General features: G+C 32.7%; 1 long non-coding RNA gene across 2 annotated transcripts in view; it reads right to left on the bottom strand.

The window, feature by feature from the left end:
- LOC134686924 (uncharacterized) overlaps positions 1–12,884 on the bottom strand; it is a 42,562-nt gene extending 29,678 nt beyond the window's left edge. For both annotated transcript variants that reach the window (XR_010101694.1, XR_010101695.1), the window contains exon 1: positions 12,771–12,884. This is a non-coding gene — a long non-coding RNA (uncharacterized LOC134686924). The remainder of the gene's footprint in view (positions 1–12,770) is intronic.
- Positions 12,885–21,067: the final 8,183 nt, after the last annotated feature.

Raw genomic sequence — 21,067 nt, 5'->3', positions numbered from 1 at the left:
GTTGATGTTTAGACGAGTTGTATATATATATATATATATATATAAATTATAAAGTATATAGTGTCTAAAAATAGCAACAATCAACAATCACTCTATATAGGGGTGGATCAGTTTGTAAATAACTGATGCAATTACTAAATTGAATTATATAAGTGTCTAAGAATGTAACTTTAACACACTAATGAGTGTTATAAAATTAGTTGTTATATTTTTATATATTATTCATGCAATATTTCGCTAAACAAATTAGCTTCATCTGGCGTGTGCAATTATCTAGGTGAAATTGGATGCATGACAAAAAAATATCTTTGTAGCTTAAGCTACACAAAATTTGTGTAAAAGTTGAACATATTGATTGATAGGGTATATAAAACAAATAAATTATAAAGTACATGTATTTCTATACAACAAATATTGTTGTCAGACCTATTGCATAGTATTAAACAAGAATGTGTCCATAGTACATGCCCCATCCCTCTATAATTCTCTATGTTCAGTGGACTGTGGAAATGGGATAAAATCTCTAATTTGGCATTTATATTTAAAAGATCATATCATAGGGAACATGTGTACTTAGTTTCAAGTTGATTGGACTCCAAACTTCAAACTACATCGATCAAAAACTTTAACCTGAAGTGGGACGAACAGACACAGGGACAGTTGGACGCATTCACAAGACCAGAAAACATAATGCCAATAAACATGATAAATAGGGCATAAAAAGATCAAAACCCAAAAACTTAATTTTGACCACTTAAATAAACGATGAAAATGAGGTCAAAGTCAGATGACACTTGCCAGATAGACATGTACACCCTGCAATCATTCCATACATCAAATGTAGTAGACCTGTTGCATGGCCGTAACTACCTATGAATCACAATGTTTTTTTAATGTTAATAATTATAGTTCAAACTACGGCCTTCAAGACAGAGCTTTGGCTCACCCCGAATAGCAATCTCAGTTTGTTTTTGCATAAAAATTGCTTCAAGGTTCAAGCAATACTGATGAATTTTTAAGTAAGGAAATCGAATGAAAACAGGATATTTTTAGCCATTTTACTGAGGAAAAAAATCTGCGGGGGGCTGTGTCCCCCAACCAAGCTCTCTATGGGGCCTCATTCGGTGGCCCAAACCCCTGCCTCCCCTGAATTTCGAACCCTAGTTACGGCCCTGTGTTGCATACAGTATAAGAAAAACAGACCAAATCACAAAAACTTTACTTTGACCACTGAACGATGAAAATAAGGTCAAGGTCAGACATCTTCGCTAGCCAAGGGTTACGATCCACTCCCGCTCTCTTCACCCTTGGCGGATTGAGATAAAATTTCGGAGACACAAGGTAAGAATTTTTATTGGTTGCAGTCAAAACTTGCTGCATCCAATCAAAATGCGCCTATAACATGATCACGTGTAAATGTAGAAAGTGTTTGTAAACAATTGCCACGTGTTTTTTGTGCAACAAGCCTTTACATCCCTAAACATACGACTATATTTAGTGAAAACTTGAATGTTTTTAATCAACAAATAGAAGTTCCTGTGTATGTTTCATGCACAAATGCATGAATGTTGAGGTATGCTTTCATTTCGGGCTTTACCAAGTGTGTAGAATCTAGACGCTACCGTGTTTTTACCTCCAAATTGAAGAGTTCAAGTGCTACCATTGGTCAAGACTAATGTATTCGGCATTGGCGTGATTTTTATCTTCCGATAGATGGCGCAACATTGTTATCACAAATGTTGGCTCAATCCGCCAAGGGTGAAGAGAGCGGGAGTTGATCGTAACTCTTGGCTAGCGAAGATGAAGGTCAGATGACATCAACCATTTGGACATGTACACCTTTAAATACAATCCTTCCATACACCAAATATTATAGACCTGTTGCATACAGTATAAGAAAAACAGACCAAATCACAAAAACTTTACTTTGACCACTGAACAATGAAAATGAGGTCAAGGTCAGATGACCAAATATACTTTAAATATAGCTTGAAAATTTAAGGCGAGCGATAATATTTTTTTTTGTAAACATAAAATAGTAGGTTTTGACAATATTAAAACTGGATTTATCACTTGTACTTTGACATTTCTTTAATTTCTGAAGTATTTTTCCCTGTTCAGTAAGAAATCATGTCCTAGAATTTTGTAATATTCCTGGACTTTAACCGTGTTAGCATGTTTACTTCAACAGTTTAATATTATTCAAAATAAGTGAAGCCCTCTTTTAGAAAAAGTTGTTTAAAATATGATGTAACTCTCCTCTTTTAGAGTACAAAATTCTAAGTTTTCAAAGGTTTTGTATAGAAGAACTATACAAATCCTTAGTATTTCTATTTTCTTTTCTACATCAGTACACTGACCCCTTGTCTGAGGGAGGGTTGTCAGTCTCAACCTGATAATAACAAATACATGTCAAAGTACGGCCTTTTACATAGGGCTTTGATACAGACCAAACAGCAAGTTATAAAGGACCCAAAATTATTTGCGTACACAATTCCAACCGGAAAACCGACGATCTAATTTATATATATCCAAATAATTAGTAGGTTTTGACAATATTAAAACTGGATTTATCACTTGTACTTTGACATTTCTTTAATTTCTGAAGTATTTTTTCCCTGTTCACCAAGTAATTATTAAACCTGGTCTATGTTTGTGTGACTGACAATGAGACAATTCTCCATCCAAGTCATAATGAGTTTGGGCATGTTGGGGGCAACCCCTTAATTAATGTTATAAATATCCCTTTTACATGTTTTATGAGGGATCAATATAAGTTATAATATATTTGTTTGTACAAAGGGGCTCATATTTTCTCAAAGAGCTACATGTATATATCTATCTGGTAATAAATGGTCAAAACATGTCCTGGAATTTTGTACTATTCCTGGACTTTAACCATGTTAGCACGTTTACTTCAACAGTTTAATATTATTCAAAATAAGTGAAGCCCTCTTTTAGAAAAAGTTGTTTAAAAAATGATGTAACTCTCCTCTTTTAGAGTACAAAATTCTAAGTTTTCAAAGGTTTTGTATAGGAGAACTATACAAATCCTTAGTATTTCTATTTTCTGTTATATTTAAGTTATAAAGGACCCAAAATTATTTGCGTACACAATTCCAACCGGAAAACCGACGATCTAATTTATATACCCAAATAATTATGACGAAGTAAGGCATCAAAGAACTAGAGGCTCTCAAGAGCCTGTGTCGCTCACCTTGGTTTATGTGCATATTAAACATAGACACAGATAAATTCATTACAAAATTGTGTTTTGATGATGGTGATGTGTTTGTAGATCTTACTTTACTGAACATTCCTCTTGTTGCTACAATTATCTCTATCTATAATGAACATGGCCCAGTAATTACAGTGGAAAAAATTTCTAAAAATCTACAAAAATTTATGAAAATGTAAAAAATTGACTATAAAGGACAATAACTCCTAAACGGGTCACCTGACCATTTCGGTTGTGTTGACTTATTTGTAAATCTTATTTTGCTGAACATTATTGCTGTTTAATGTTTATCTCTATCTATAACATTATTCCAGATAACAACCAAAAACAGCAAAATTTCCTTAAAATTACCAATTCAGAGGCAGCAACCCAAAAACAGGTTGTTCGATTCATCTGAAATTTTCAGGGCAGATAGATCTTTACCTGATTAACAATTTACCCCTGTCAGATTTTCTCTAAATGCTTTAATTTTTAAGTTATAATTACTAAGATTTATAACCAAAAACACATTACTAAGATTTACGAAAAATGGTTAAAAATTGACTATAAATAAAGGCAACAGTAGTATACCGCTGTTCAAAACTCATAAATCCATGGACAAAAAACAAAATCGGGGCAACAAACCAAAACCGAGGGAAACGCATTAAATATAAGAGGAGAACAAAGACACAACACCGAAACGCAACAGCACACAGAAACGGACCAAGCAACAGACAATACACCACGAGAATAACAAATATAACATCAAAACCAAATACATGAATATGGGATAGACAAGTACCGTGCCACGTCTTATCTCAAAAACAAGAGAAAACAGAAACGACTCAACGTTAAAATGCAACACACACACAGAAACGAACAATATTATAACAATGGCCATCTTCCTGACTTGGTACAGGACACTTTTAAAGGGGAATAAAAGTGGTGGGTTGAACCTGGTTTTAAGGCATGCCAAACCTCGCACTTTAATGGCACAGTTAAATATAACATTGAAATGAAAACAAAAAATTACAGGACCACAATACAAATAAAAAGCAGAACATATCAGACAAAGAAAAGCATGATTAATAGATAACAAAAAGCATCAGGTTTAAAATTCAATACGCCAAAAACGTATAAAAGGCAATAACTCCTATAACAGAAGTCATGAACCCATTACCGGTATGGCTGGTTTGCAGCAACGACAAAATGAGTCGTACGGGTTTTCTCTAATATAATTGTAATCAATTTAACTATTGTAAGTTTATTGACTTAATTTTGTATGCCATAACCATTTAATGTAAATGTGTTTGTGCGAATAAAATATTGTCTATTGTCTATTGTCTATTGTCTATATTCAGATAATCTTCTCCTGTCTGATTTGTTGATCTACCTGTACAAGCTCAGGTTCAAGTGATTAGCGATCTTAATCCGGATATCCCTCAGGCGTTAGAACTGTATTGGATTATACTATAAAAAAAAGCCTGAGGGTGATGCAATTACATGCATTTGATTGTAATTGCTAAAAATATGGCGTCAGGCTATAAAAACAACCACAGTTTTGAACGATGGAGGATTAGACAATTGAACGATGGCGCGAGTCATTTGACGATGGCGCAAGATATTTAAACGATGGCAGGGCACCATTGTTAAACAGGCCATGGAGATCCCTGGTCATATAGTCATATTTGTTTCGAATTGCTCGGGATTTATCATAACATACATTGAATTCAAACAAAAGTTAATGTCCGGTGAAGATATTGAATAGAAGCATGTTTTCTGCTTCTTTTGAAAAGCTGGGGGAAAGTTCTGATGATAACAAGACCCAACCAGTTTTATTAGGAAGGGTCCATCGAACGCAGGGGCGTGTATGCATACCTTAACAAGTAACTGCGAGCTACTGCTCACTGATGATACCCCCGCCGCAAGTGGATAATATTAATAGTGTAAAAATATGCAAGTGTTCGGTAAACAGGAAGTTGTTGAGTGATGAATCTGAAAACGCATCACACGGTATAGCTGACTTATATAAATCCTGAAACCAAATTTCAGAAATCCTTGTATTGTAGTTCCTGAGAAAAATGTGACGAAAATTTTCAACTTGGCTATCATGTGTAAAATCATACAAGTGTTCGGTAAACAGGAAGTTGTCAAGTGATCAATCTAAAAACGCATCACACGGTATAGCTGACTTAGATAAACCCTGAAACCAAATTTCAGAAATCCTTGTATTGTAGTTCCTGAGAAAAATGCGACAAAAAATATTCATGGGACGGACGGACGGACTGACTTACGGACGGACAGACTGACGGACGGACGGACTGACAGACAGAGGTAAAACAGTATACCCCCCCTTTTTTAAAGCGGGGGTATAAAAAGAACATTGCAATCAAAGATCGGGTTTCGTCAAAAACAAAATCAGTTGGAAAAAGTGAAAGGTCAAATCAATTATGACATGATAAAGCACCAGAAACCTAAAGTTAAAGACAACTAAACCTAGATTTATGTAAATTGAATAAAACAAAAACATTCATGTATAATTAGAGTTCTTATACTATTGTTATTTCATTTTACAGTTAATTTATGAATACACATATACAGGCACTGTCACTGGTCTCAGAATTTATTATATAAAGGTACAAGACGAGTGCCTGTGAATACACATATCCGTTTTTGTGAGAAACAGCTAGCAAATAACCCTAAACCAAATAAAACAGCTAAACAAAGAAAGAAACATATATTTATGATGGAAAAAAATCTGGGGTTGATATTGCCTAAATATTCAATATTGTATTGAGTGAAAAACCCAATTTGATATTAACATGAGGGGTGAACTGGAATTGATAATGTAATTAATAAACCAAATTATATAAGAAAATGGTGGGTAAAAACACCAATTTATGAATCCTTATCTGGAGCTCTGAACCCAACAACAGGATGTTCAATTCATCTGAAATTTTCAGGGCAGATAGATCTTGACCTGATAAACAATTTAACCCCATGTCAAATTTGCTGTAAATTTAAATGCTAGATAAAACTCAATGATGATTGTGGCCAAGTTTGGTTTAATTTGACCCAGTAGTTTCAAAGGAGAAGTTTTTTGTAAAAGCTAACAACGGACAACGACAGACGCCAAGTGATGAGAAAAGCTTACTTGGCCCTGTTGGCCAGCTGAGCTAAAATAATTTAAAAATCTGTTTTGAAAAAAAAAGGTGCGGGCGGGTCCGTCGTACAAGAAATCAAATTGGTGTGGCCTAACCATTCCCTTGTAGTATGGAAACTTTTGGTATAATTTCAGAAATTCATACACCAGTACACTTAAGGCAAAAATAAAATATATATATGTGTGTTTATGGTTACCAGACCTACCCTATTTTTTAGTGCTGATCCTAAGTCATTTTGTTTTCCTTTATAAAGTGATAAATAAACTGAACTCATGTCAAAAGTGAAGAGAGTGTTGCCAATAATATAAATCAATAATTGCCTGATACATCCCAATGTTCACAATCGTGAATATGATAGCTGTATTGAAATTTGTGACTCATGTGATGAAATGAACATTAGCCGCCATTATTTTCCCCCAACAAATGTCAAACAGAAATAATCCAATTATAAAAAATATGGGTAAAACCAAATGAGTTGAAGATAGATGGTTTCTGGAAAATAGCTTTAGAATAAATAAATATGATCAACTCAAACCATGGCAAGACAAAACCGCACAACTCAAAATCATGTTGTAAAAAAAAAAATTAAAAAAAAATGGAAATACCAACCTACCAACCCTTTTTTTGTAAAGTATGTAACCTGTTATCTGCTCTATGGTCGGGTGGTTGTCGCTTTGACATATTCACCATTTCCTTTCTCAATTTTAAACAGACATCTTTTTTTTGGCCTAAACAGAAGTTATTGTCTGGAAACTGAAGCTTATCTGGGCCCCTTGTTTGACCCTTATTCCTAAACAGTTAGGACCAAAAATCCCAAAATCAACACCTGAACCTTCCTTTTGTGGTTTAATTTAAACCCTGTGTTAAAATTTTATTGATTTCTATTTATTTATTCTAAAGCTATTTTCCAGAAACCATATATCTTCAAACAACGCTGACGACAATGTGATACCAATATCTGACATTTTTTTTAAATCTATGCAGTCATATAAACTAGAGGCTCTGTCGCTCACCTTGGTCTATTACAATTATCTCTATCTTGGCCCAGTAGTTTCAGTGGAAAATGTTAGTAAAAATTTACAAATTTATGAAAATTGTTAAAAATTAACTATAAGGGGCAATTACTCCTTTTCTTTTTCCTTTTCTGTCAAGTTCAATTATTTGTAAATCATACTTTGCTGTACATTATAGCTGTTTACAGTTTATCTTTATCTATAATAACCAAAAATGGCAAAATTTCTTTAAAATTACTAATTAAGGGGCAGCAACCCAACAACGGGTTGTTTGCTTCCTCTGAAAATTTCAGGGCAGATAGATCTTTACCTGACAAACAATTTTAACCAGTCAGATTTGCTCTTAATGCTTTGGTTTTAGAGTTATAAGCCAAAAACTGTATTTTACCCCCATATTCTATTTTTAGCCTTGGCTTCCATCTTGGTTGGGTGGCCGGGTCATTTTTAAACTAGATACCCCAAAGATGATTATGGCCAAGAGAAGATTTTTGTAAAAGATTACTAAGATTTACAAAAATGGTTAAAAAATTGACTATAAAGGGCAATAACTCCTAAAGGGGTCAACTGACCATTTCGGTCATGTTGACTTATTTGTAAATCTTACTTTGACCTTTTAGGCCAGGTGAGCTAAAAAGTGTCCATATTAATAATCAAAAGAGCAGATTGCTCTAAGGGATACCATTGTCATTGTTTTCATTTATACATGTAATAGTATTATTTAAAAATAGCCAATCCTTGATATAATACGATGTCTACAGAACAAGTTAATTTTTCTCAAAGTATTGTCTTTTAAAAGTTTGACGAAAGTTACTTATGTAAGGGAGACAACTTATAGCGATAACATGGAAGACTCCGTTTTGGCTGAAGGGGTGTTCTAGTTACACCTTTATGTTGTGGACTACAATAATTTAAATTCAAATGATGCATATACCATGTATACTAGTATATATATGATTTAAAATTATGCAACAACAATAACCCTCAATAGCAGACATACATAGAAAGGATTCCACGAGTTTCAAATTAATCAATGGAGTGGGGAATCCAGAGCAACCATTCAATCTGATACCCCTTCAAGTCAAGAAAACTATACGCATGCACATACTTACAACCACTAAGCCTTGTAATTTGTAGCAAGGACATATATTAAATGTTAATTAAACGACCTCCATTTCTTTATGGAAGTACAATATCAAATATCAGTTTCATAACGGTGACATAAGAAAACTCCAAACTTTCAGTTCTTATATAACAGAAATAGATTTATCGATTGGAATTCAGAGAACTCTCGCATGTTATCAAAACTGGGGAATTCCCTCCGACATGTTTCCAAATTTATAAAAACCCTACATATAAATACTGCTTGATGCTGAATTTCCGTGTTGTTAAAAACATACATACAATGATAATGTCAAGGGGAATATCGAAACATGAAGACTATGAGAAGGAGATTATAGGACAGTTGTTTAAATTCAATCCTTTTGTTTTTTATACCTTTTAAAGCAAAACAATCACAAAAAACTGAGATGTTCCTTGATGTTTAGTCAATGGTATAAGTCTACAGATTGCTTTAAAAAAAGCAATTGTATCTCAAAAATGATGCCCCATGCATGCATGCACACACAATCATTATTTGCACTGCATAAAATAATGCTGTCTATCAAGCTTTGAAACACCAAACTGCAAAAAGGGTATGTATATACTCCTTAAAGGTGTCACAACATCAAATTAAAAGTCCCTATCTGTTTAACCAAATTTTGCAACTTTCACAGCTTTCTAAATATTTTACCTCAAGTTTAACTTCATAGAAACTAGGTATATCCTGAATTGTTCAAGTGTTACCTTTCTGCATGCCAATTTTCAAAATACATTTAAAATCATATAATAAAGAAGAGAGCTCCCGAAAGGAGATACCACTTAAAAAAACACATGGTTTTCTTGAAATCTTAAATTAGTATACAATGGAGCGCATTAATCCTCAATTTAAAATGCAAACTCCTAGACAGGTAAAATTTGGCTCAAAATGGTCTTAATATATTTCTCTTTCAACAAAAGTTTCATTTCTGCAAATTTGTTGGTTAGTTTAGGTGAACAGTGACATCAAATGCACTAGTTTTTGTCTGAGTAGGCTTACTTTCACATACGCTGATGATTTGAGGGAGTAATTGGTGGTACGAAACCTAAAGGAGGCTCACTGGTTTTTTCAGATTTCAGAAAAAAAATAAACATTTATTTTTCATTTTTCATTACAAATTGTTACTTTATCATGTGGTACAAAAATCATTCCAAAAAATCAATTCCTGCTGGCCCTAGGTGACTTTTAAAATGTAGATATCATTGAAAAAAATCCAAATTATCTCCCTTTGATGAAAAAATGCCTTTTTTTTGGCATTTAAATTGAAATATCTTTTTTAACTCATCTGTGACCTATATTTTTTAATTTTGTTTTCAAATAAGCTGTATATAAACTAAATAATTGCAAAAATTTAAGCTATTTCTGTAATTTAGTTCTTTTTTTATTTCAATATTACTGCTTTTTCTCTAATTAAATGTAGACCCCAATTTGTTACTTTATTTTTCTTTTAAGTATAAGATAAAGTTCATTTATAGAAAATATAGCGAAATCTTATATCAGATAAAAAAAAAAAAAAAAGACCTGCAAGACCCCTTAAAGGAAGTGAAAAACAGACCAAAACACAAGTTAATAGTAACATGGTGAATTGTCTAGCCTTATTTAATAATTACTATTGATTGTATGTTGATAGTCCTATAAATAAATCCTTACAAATATCACATTAACTTAACATGATCCAAGAAAATGAAGTCCAGGTCAAACTAGAGGCTCTAAAGAGCCTGTGTCGCTCACCTTGGTCTATGTGAATATTAAGGTGGTATGGGTGTCTTTCGCCGTCTTGGATTGTAAAAAACAGAGAATCTAAGGTCCATATTCCCTATCAAGTTAGCAAAATATTGATGCAAGAATGCAGATTTTTAATGTGAATTTTCATTTCAAAGAACCAATTTATAAGAATATAACTTATAAATATTAATATTTTTACAAGTGTAGATTATTTTTGGCTGTTTTATTAATATTTTCAAATTGGCAATTTAAGGGGAGGCAACTCTAAACCAGTGCATTTTCTGAAGGACTCTACATGAAATTTTTCTATTTTGTCTTTTAGCCGGAAAAAGGTACGGTGACCATATCTTTTCTTTTGATATTCTCAAAGCATTGTCTGAAAGCAATCTTTTCCTAATTTATTTTACAATTCTATCATTTTGTTTAGTTTCTATTCACAAAATGTTGATTTTTCCTGTATAATCCATACAAAATTTGTCATTTTGTCACAACCTGTAGCTTGAGAAAATGCGCGGTGACCTATCATTTTTATAATATTTTTTAACATGTATCAATAGATACTACATTTTGACAAAGTATTAACAAATTCTATCATTTTTATTTTAGACTCCAATACCACCTTAAACAAAGGAAGCAGATGGATTCATGACAAAATTGTGTTTTGGTAATGGTGATGTGTTTGTACATCTTACTTTACTAAACAGTCTTGCTGCTTACAATTATCTCCATCTATAATGAACTTGGCCCAGTAGTTTCAGTGGAAAATGTTAATAAAAATTTACAAATTTTATGAAAATTGTTAAAAATTGACTATAAAGGACAATAACTGACCTTAGGGGGTCAATTAACCATTTCCTTCATTATGACTTATTTGTAAATCTTACTTTGCTGAACATTATTGCTGTTTACAGTTTATCTCTATCTATAATAATATTCAAGATAATAACCAAAAACAGCAAAATTTCCTTAAAATTACCAATTCAGGGGCAGCAACCCAACAATGGGTTCTCTGATTCATCTAAAAATTTCAGGGCAGATAGATCTTGACCTGATAAACAGTTTATCCCCAGTCAGATTTGCTCTAAATGCTTTGGTTTTTGAGTTATAAGCCAAAAACTGCATTTTACCCCTATGTTCTATTTTTAGCCATGGTGGCCATCTTGTTTGGTTGGATGGGTCACCGGACAATGCTGATTGTGGCCAAGTTTGGTTTAATTTGGCCCAGTAGTTTTAGAGGAGAAGATTTTTGTAAAAGTTAACAGTGACGACGGACAACGATGACGATTGACGCAAAATAATGGGAAAAGCTCACTTGGCCCTTTGGGTCAGGTGAGCTAATAAAGCAAATGAGAAATACATATTACACCTTACAGTCAATCATTGTACCGGTATATATAAACCAAATATATAGTTGACACACTTACTATAGTTTCTTAGTAAACTAAAAATAGACCAATGAACCATGAAAATGAGGTCAAGGTCAGTTGAACCTTGCCAGACAGATATGTACATGTACACTGAACAATCAATAAACATAGGTGACTTATCTGCTTAAAGTATCTAAGAAGACAAACTTCACCATGAAAAACAGACCAACACACAAAAACTTAACACTGAGATTTATGAACCATTAAAAAGAGTTCATGGTAAAATAAACATCACAAATAATTCCATACGCCAAATATAATTGACCTATGTCAAATAGTATACATCAAAATAGACAATAACTGAGGGGCGGGGCCAAATAATCTCCATGGCAATAAAATGTGCCAATACTAATACAACTGCATACCTAATAGCTTTGACCTACCACTAGTGGTTCACCGTAAACTTGACTGGGCCAAATCACAAACTAATACATTGTTGACACCGTCATTGCTGACGCCAGAAACAGCATACCTATGTCTCACTTTTTGACTCTGTCAAGCAGGACAAAAATGAATGATTTATTGACTGTTGGTGGCTGCTTAACGTATAGTGGCAAATAGTTCATGCAGAGGGAGGGTTCAGGAGTTGGAACCCCCCTTCTGTTTGGACAATCAATGCATTTGAATGGGGAAATTAAGTTGTCCCCCCCCCCCCCCCCCGCCAAAAAAAAATCCCTTTATCCTGTGTTGGAACCTATTTATAATAAAACTGCGAAATTTTCAGGATAAATTCGAATTAACCATATTAGATAAACAATTTACTTTTCTATGGCATAATATTTCAAATCGATTCGCACATGCATACCGGTCAACTCGAATCGAAAATCCAGAGTTCAGTCGAATTCTTTGGTTGAACCAGAAACTTAATACAATAGCATTTAATATATATTAAAAGATGAAATCTTCTCTTATCTTTATTATAAAATATGTTAAACTGTTATTATAAAGTGAATTACAAAAAGTTTTCTACGAAACTGAAATTAACATTCCGATACTGTGTAACTTTTAAAAGCTTGACTATTTATACTGCGTAACAAAATATACTAGGCCATATATTATTTACAAATTTAAAGAAAGAATACAACCTACCTTTTAGACGAAACTTTCAAATCAAATGTGTTAACAGCCGTTCAGAGCACCATTTTTATACCAAAATGGATCCTTCCACAAGAGTTGAAAAATTAGATCAATAGAAAATTCCCGCCTATTGTAGCCCACAATGCACGTGGTTCGATGAAGCGTGAAGGAAATGTCTTGGTAGGGGGTTTACCGAATAGAGAATAATTAGTCATTTTAATGGCAAAAAAAATAAAAGATAGAGAAAAATGGGCAAGCATTATAGAAAAAAGAGAATAATGGATTGTTAAAAAGGATTCCGCTAAAATGATCTAAAATATAAACTGAACGCTAAGAAAATGGAAAATTAATTAAAGAATTGGTAAAATTTGTAAAATTAAATAATTTGATGAAAATATACCGATTACAGAAAAGAACATGAATAGCTGCAATTTCACCAAAAAATAATCAGGAAGCAGAATAAAGAATAAGGTAAAATTATACTGATAACAAAAAAGAGTAATATTCAGCCGGAATACAGCTATCAGTTAACTATAGTTATAATGAGCGAATGTTTAAAAAAAACGGGTAAACTGGCAAAATCATAATGAAGGACCCGGCTTATTTAGTGGCGGGTCAGGAAATTGTCATAAGGGGGCCCACTGACTACAAAAGTGGATGCATTTTTCTTGAAAAAAAAAGGCAGCGGGGACTCAAACAAAAAAGTAGGATGTTATTTATTTTAAAAAAAAAAAAAGGTCAGAATAAACTGATTGATTGATTGATTGTTGGTTGCTTTACGCCAATTTCTGATAAAAAAGAATAGTTGAACTTTTTATTAGGCAAAGAGTATATATGTTTTCCGCACCAACACCAAAAATATCGCCAGGAAGAAGTTTCATAAAGATAAAAATTTTAATAGCGTTTGTTTGAGCTTTATATTTCATCGTGTACAGGGTTGTCACAAAAGGAACGAATGCTTATTGTTCAAATGTAAGAGATAAATTAGTCCTAATAACTGTGTCTGGACGGCGGATTTTTCACTAGTATTAAATGTCTATGGTGAAAGAATTTACTAGTATACTGTTAATTTGAGTCCCATATTTCAGTATTTATGTCCTTGGAACAATTTTCCTGGGAATTCATGTCCAGGTCATCAATATTCCTAAGTTAAAACGTCAGGGGTGGATCCTGAACCCCGGTGTCTGGGGGAGGGGGGGGGGGGGGGGCAACATGAAACCAAAAAAATAGTATGCGAGTGTGAGTAGGTTTTTCTCGAGGCGGGGTGTCAGATCATCGTTTCTATATTTTGATATCTTTTATTTTTTTCCTATTTCACTTTATTCTTTGTTTTCCTTTCAATTGATCTTTATTATATTCGTCCTAAACATGCATCAAATATTTGCCACTGGATGTTAAACAACCAACCAAGAAATCGATATTTTTATCCCCTCTTCATTATCTTATCATTAATGTTTTGCCTCGCTTCCAGACCCACTGTTTTGCACATTTTTTTCCCTAATATCTGTAAAACACCTTCATATCCTTATTCGTTGACCTATTCACATAATGTAATGAAATAAGAAAAATAAACAAATATAACTGTATGCTTGGGCTTTTAGTGAAATGTATAAGTCCCGGATGCTGTTACAAAGTAGATCTAATGAAATTCAAATAGAATTTTATTAATGATTATATATTAGAAAATTTTAATAAATTTTTCATGGACCAGGGGAAAAGGGGGATACAGAAATTGTCGATTTACCTTGAAAGTAAAAGGTGAGGAAATACGACAATCTCTTTAAAAACAAATTCCTGAGCCCCCTGTAAATCCGCCACTGAAAACGTTCATGTCCTCTTTCGTCAAAATGATCTCCAAATTACGACCAGTGAAGTCGGAAAAATAAAAGCCATTATAGGGGCAAGACGCTACAAATTTTGCTCTTGGAAACCGACTTTATCCACAAAGCGGCTATAACAATCCTTGCATTTACGTTGTATTTTAAAAGACTTTACTTATATCTACTAATTATTGAGCACTAATTAATTTACTTTTCTGACTTAAGTCAACTTCATTTTTTTTATCCAATCGGTTCTCAGATGTAATTTTTGAAAGGTCAAAAACATAAAAAAAAAAAAAATCTTTCGTGGAATGAATGGCAGACTAAACATTTTCAGAGGCTGAAGACTTGTAACCCATGAAAACTCATAAAAACAATTACGTTTTTTAAGTCATGCATTTTTTAAGATCCACTTCAAAAGTCTGTCAGTACAAATTTGTTATTCGAACACACCTTCTGTATCATTATGACTCATTGGAAAGGTATTTCAGTTGACCAACATATTTCATTTTTAGTACTGTACATTTGTACAGATATTAAATCAACCTGTAGCCTAAATATATAAAACTAATAGAATCTGGAGCGATACATTTTTGCTTTATACGTTTTCAAGAAAAATCTCAAACACGCCCGAACATAAAAGGGTGCATTCGACTTTCCCTTTTAATGAAATTATTGCCCATTTTAACCCAAAAAATGTACCCGAGGGCAGAAATGCAAATTTAAGGATGTATTCCTCTGAAGTTACAGTCTCATTGAATCTTTTTCTATTTTTTTTTCTAAACTTGTAATATAAGTGGAAAATATCAATCAACTTATAAAATTTGCATCTGTGGCATTTTTTTTAAACAATCAAAGTACTGAAGTACTGAACATCGGATGACCGCAAGTTCTTGTGGATGGTCAAAAGCACATGTCACAAAAACAAATTACATCTCTATACCTGAAACTGAGGTCAATGTACAGAGATATATTTGTTCTAGTACAAGTTCGTACGTGGATGATTAATTAATGACAGGAAATTCTACCGCACATTAATAACTATTGTATTTCAGTGATACAAATCAATACACCTGGAACAGCAATACAAATATAATAATATTCTCAGATTATACATTTGGTTGTTATAATATATTACATTAATATTACGGTTGAATGTATATATAATTTTCATCTGTATGTCACTCTATTCTACTATTCTAGTTATAGTGCAGTGCAAGTGCTTGATGGACACTCTTCTGTAAAAAACAATCGATTTTTCTTAAAGATTGGATATTAGAAGCCATTCATATTTTACCGCAAAAACAATAACAAAGTTACCAGTCCTTGTCTAGATATTCTTCCACAAGCTTTAACACTTTTTTCGGTACGTGTGCTTTTGGTAATGTTGGTCCTCAATGCTCTTCAACTTCGTAATTTATTTGGCCTTTTTATTTTTTTTGGAGTCGAGCATCACTGATGAGTCTTTTGTAGACGAAACACGCGTCTGGCGTATATATACTAAATTTAGTCCTGGTATCTATGATGAGTTTATTTAGATAGTATGAATGATTTTTTACTTTTGTATATACACCTAACGACAATTAACACACTTTCATATCAATTTGTGTTTTAATATAAAAAAAATAATTATAGGAGTATTCATTGAAAAAATGAATTTGAAACAAGCGATACGTAATGTTATTTTGCACCAGACAATAATCGCGGGTCTATTATTTTTATGGATCGGTTGAAAACCCCAAAAAATAATTTGCATAATGGAAATATAGGCAATAACAAGACATCGGAATAACCTCACGGTCATCTCGATGTAAAAAAAAAACACCGATTAATTGTATTGAATTTAGCCTAATACTGAACTATTTGAGTATTGATATTTTTATTATATCACAGTGTTCGTGTGTTCGGCTACAAAATATATGCCCTAAAATGTTTGCACCAGAATCAGGCGCGGAGCTAAAAACAATCTAATTAAAATTTTAATTAGATTGAAAATCAAAAGAACTAGTTATGTATGTTAGAGTTTGTTTTTGTTGCACTTCTGTGCTTCTGATGTTCAGTTGTTTTCTTCATATAATTTCTGTCAACTATATATCGTGTTGTTTGGTGCGTGCGTTACTTCTAGTGGGAAATATTTCATGCATATTCAGTAAAACAAAACATTATGAAGTATCCATATTGATTTGGAAAAAGGCCAGAGGCTCCTGACTTGGGACAGGCGAAAAATGCGGCGGGGTTAGACATGTCTTTGTGAGATCTCAAGTTCTCAACCCTCCCGCTATACCTCTAGCCAACGTAGCATAAAGACACACATATCAATATCCTTATAATAAAAAATAAGTGGACCCCTTTTTGAAAAAGTCGTCGCAAATACATCGAATTCAAGTACTAGTACCTCCTTTTATGATAAAAATGCGAAGTGTTTCTCTTTTCCTTTCTACAACAGCAAATTGACTTCTTGTCTTTTGGGGGTTGCTCCCAATAAAAAATGTGCATTTGATGAAAATAAAGCCATGATTGTTTGAAAAATCACAGACACATTTACAGAGATTTTCGTTATAAAGTTTAAAACATAGATTACTTGACTTGTTGGTCCATAATGTGCTAGCCTTAAAAGTTTGCAAAAAATGTCATAAACAACTTGTACAATCCAAAACTAATACTTGTTTTATCCAATATCTTTAAATACATGTATGTGTTATAGGGACGCTGCATACAAATAAGACTATATATTAAGAACCGAATGTTTAAATATAGGAGTACAAGGGGAAGGCAGAAGCAGATTTTTTTAAAATTCTCATATATTGAGCAGGAGACCTATGATACGTATACTTTATGCCTCTAGCTTAGCATTGAAACACCAAAAAGAGCACATCATCTTAAATCGCGGACTGCTTTCAGGGGCGTTTACAACTATTTTTAAAAGGGATTTTAACTTTATATCCCCATTTAAATGCCTTGATCGTGAAAAAAGGGGGGTCCAACCCACGGTATCCCTCCCTCTCTCTGGATCAACTACTGGTGTTTTAATAGACAGAAACACCGAGCCGAGTACGTAGTAACTCCTTGGAAATTTGAATTAATCCCACTGTTAAATTTATCCAAAACTTTTTTAATAGAAGCTTTTAAAGATCGTATCGTAATATGCCATTCATTTTTTCTATGATTTATTGCTAATATTGAAATCAACATTTTTGTTCACCAGAAACATAAGGAATATAACAGGTTAATATTAGAAAAAAAAATGTATACTATTACTTTACGATGACGGTCTGTTGCGAGTTTGATTCTTGCTTTTGTAGACAAATTTACAAATGTACTGACGTTACGCGCGATGTTCGTACCTCATTTGAAAATCGGTGTAGTTTGCAAGATGCAAGTCCAAAATATTTTCATTTTGTGATATCATATTTATCGCTATTGTACGCATTTAAAAAAAAATGTTTTTTTTAAATAAAAAAGAAAAAAAATTTGTTGAATCTATGTTTATGCTGCATGCACCAAGGTTCAGTTTAAAAAAACGGCTATTTCTAGGCTGTCCAGCGTAACATATTTCATGTATTGTAACTATTAAACTGTGATTTTCGTCTAAACTATTTAATATTTTGAAAAACGTTTTTTTCCATTATTTAACAAAAAAGTTTCTTCAGTTTTTTATGCATTTTTTATGATGTTATGATGACGTCATAGAAAAAATAAAGTGTTCCATACTAAAAGGGCAAATCTGTCCCACGGGGAAAAAAAATGGTATTCCAGATTTGAGATTCAAAAACATTTATCTAAAATGGAAAAAGGTTCGTATTTGTATTTACTACATCAATGTTAATTTGCTTAATTTGACGAATTTAAAAACAATTATCCTGAAAATGATATATGGTAATTTATGAGATATTTTCCAAAGGCTTACAAGGTTATCGCACCGCCATTTTTGACGCAAAAATGTATTCAACTCAAATCTACGTCAATTGTTTGCTTATCGGAGCTCTTATAATGGTAGAATTTTATGATTTTTTTAAATGTTATTTTTCTTAATTTTTCAAAAATCTAAAGTACATCAATTTTGGATAAGTAGTTAAAACGCACCGTGGATTTTGCGGAGTCTTAAATGAATGTCGCACATGCTTAAATCCAACGTTTCAGCCGAAGTTTTGGTTTGAATGTTACAAAATATTCGCGACGTTGTGTTACGCTTAAGGGCATACGATACAGTTTTGAACCTGTATTTACAAGTTCGTGAAAATTTGCATATAGGCTAATTTTTACCTGATTAAATCAAATATGCAATAAAAAATATACCTTCATGTGCTACTTTTTGAGTAAAATGAGGTCGAAATTTTGTATATTTGCGCAAAATTCAGATTTGTGGCCGTAAATTCTTTTTCGAAAGATAGACATAACTTTTTTGTTATAAAAGATAAACATAAATTGTTTTTTGTTAAATAATCGGTAATTTCTGTATTTGATAAATATCATAAAAAATATACAATTTTTTATTCAGAAATAACTCATATTTATCAAATGTTCATGAATTGAGGAAAAAACGTCATTTTTTACTGCATGTTTATCAAAATTAAAAAAAATCCTCTATTTACAGTTTTATAAAATTTGGGTCACATCATCTCCCTGCAAAATGAAACAAAATGCCGTTTTTAACAATAGGGGTCCATGAACTCGTTTTCAAATTAAATCAGTTTGAATGATAAAAATCAGTCGAAAAATGCATCTTTCCCCGATATGTCACAGTTTGACGTCGCGAAAATAACAAATTACGTTAGCAACGTCATTACCTTCCCTGTAACTGTATCGTATGCCCTTAAGGTCAAGTTACAACTTACAGTAAATGGGCTATGTCTTCGATTTCAGTAAAATTTGGCATACAGCTCTGGCTCGATGAACTTCAACTGAAAATCGAAATAATAATGCATTTATCTCAATTATCATTTGAAATGTTACTGATTGAATTCTTACAAAATGGGTGAACATTTGTATAGAAAGCACATAAAATCGGCGAAAACCCTTCTAAAATTTGTCTTAAAATCGCCAAATCTCTAATTCTACTACATAGATTTTTCTTAAAAAACTGTATGTTGTTGATACAAAAATTTCCGTTATAATGATGCAAAATAAAGATAGGGTCACCGACTCCGTTTTTACAGTATACATCATTCAAAGTTGCGTTTTTGTGAAAAAATCCAACAAAACGTCGAAATAATCGTAACGTTATCGCGTTGCAGGCCGTAAAACGTTGATTTTTGACGTTTTTCATTACCAATAAGGTAAAAAATTGATTAATAGATAAAAAAAAAACGAAGTCGGTGACCCTATGATTATTTTATATCATTAAAACAGAAATTTATGTGTCAACAATATATAGTTTTTTAAGAAAAATCTATGGAGTAGAATTAGAGATTTGGCGATTTTAAGACAAATTTAAGAAGGCTTTTCGCCGATTTTATGTGCTTTCTATACAAATGTTCACCCATATTAAGAGAAATCAATCTGCAACTTTTCAGCAAATAAAAGAGATAAATGTATTATTTTTTCGATTTTCAGTTGTAGTTCAACGAGCAAAGGTTGTATGCAATTTTGTAGCAAAATCTGCGACATAGCCCATTTACTGTTCCTTTACCTTAAAGTGAGTCAAACATGTACGAACATCGCGCGTAACGTCACTACATAACTAGGATCATCTTGATTTAAACTTGCCATAAAATTATATAAGGGTATGGGTGGGGATTTATAGAATTGCGATTAATGAGCAAAAAATAGAAAGAATAGAGAAAAATTAACCCGAAAATAAAGAAGAGAGAATAACGAGGTGCCTATATATATTGTAAAGAGAATAACAGTATAAAGAATAAAAAAAAATGGCCTAACAAATTTAAGTATACAGAAATCATGGTCAGGACCACTACCTTATATGGAAATGCATAAATTAGCATACTTATGTTCTCACACATGTATTTGTTTATTTACATGTGACGCAATTTATTTTTACCTAGGTTTTTAACCAATCCACTAAATGAGTCACAATGCATGATGGACTACTACGTGTTTACAATCAACCAAGAACACGTGTTATTTACTGAAATACAACACATTTTTTCGTGCAATGCGGGATTACAATTTTGCTTAGTTTTTCATTTTGTGTATCCTCATTTATAGTTCGTGATATAAAGTATTACTTCCATGCTCAGATTAACGAAGAGTTGTTTCTATACGAAGAAAACAGGGTTTGAATTATCCGATATATAGCCGTTAACATGTTTGACGATGGCACAGATATTTCATGTATTTGTCAACCAGACAGCAACGAAACAACAGCGAAAAAACACAATTACCCATGAGACAAACTTACTAGTGTAAAGTAAGCTGTCGATAACAGCCGGTGCTGATAATCACGAGTACAGCAATTGTAGTATAGATTGAAGGCAAATGTGTGATCCTTGAATTTTGTGTTCTTAAAAAAGGCGTAGAAATATTTACATA

Source organism: Mytilus trossulus, chromosome 10 (assembly GCF_036588685.1).
Source record: "Mytilus trossulus isolate FHL-02 chromosome 10, PNRI_Mtr1.1.1.hap1, whole genome shotgun sequence".
Taxonomy (NCBI): Eukaryota; Metazoa; Mollusca; class Bivalvia; order Mytilida; family Mytilidae; genus Mytilus; species Mytilus trossulus.
Note: the sequence above shows the minus strand (reverse complement) of the source record. Positions and strands in the feature narration are given on the sequence as shown.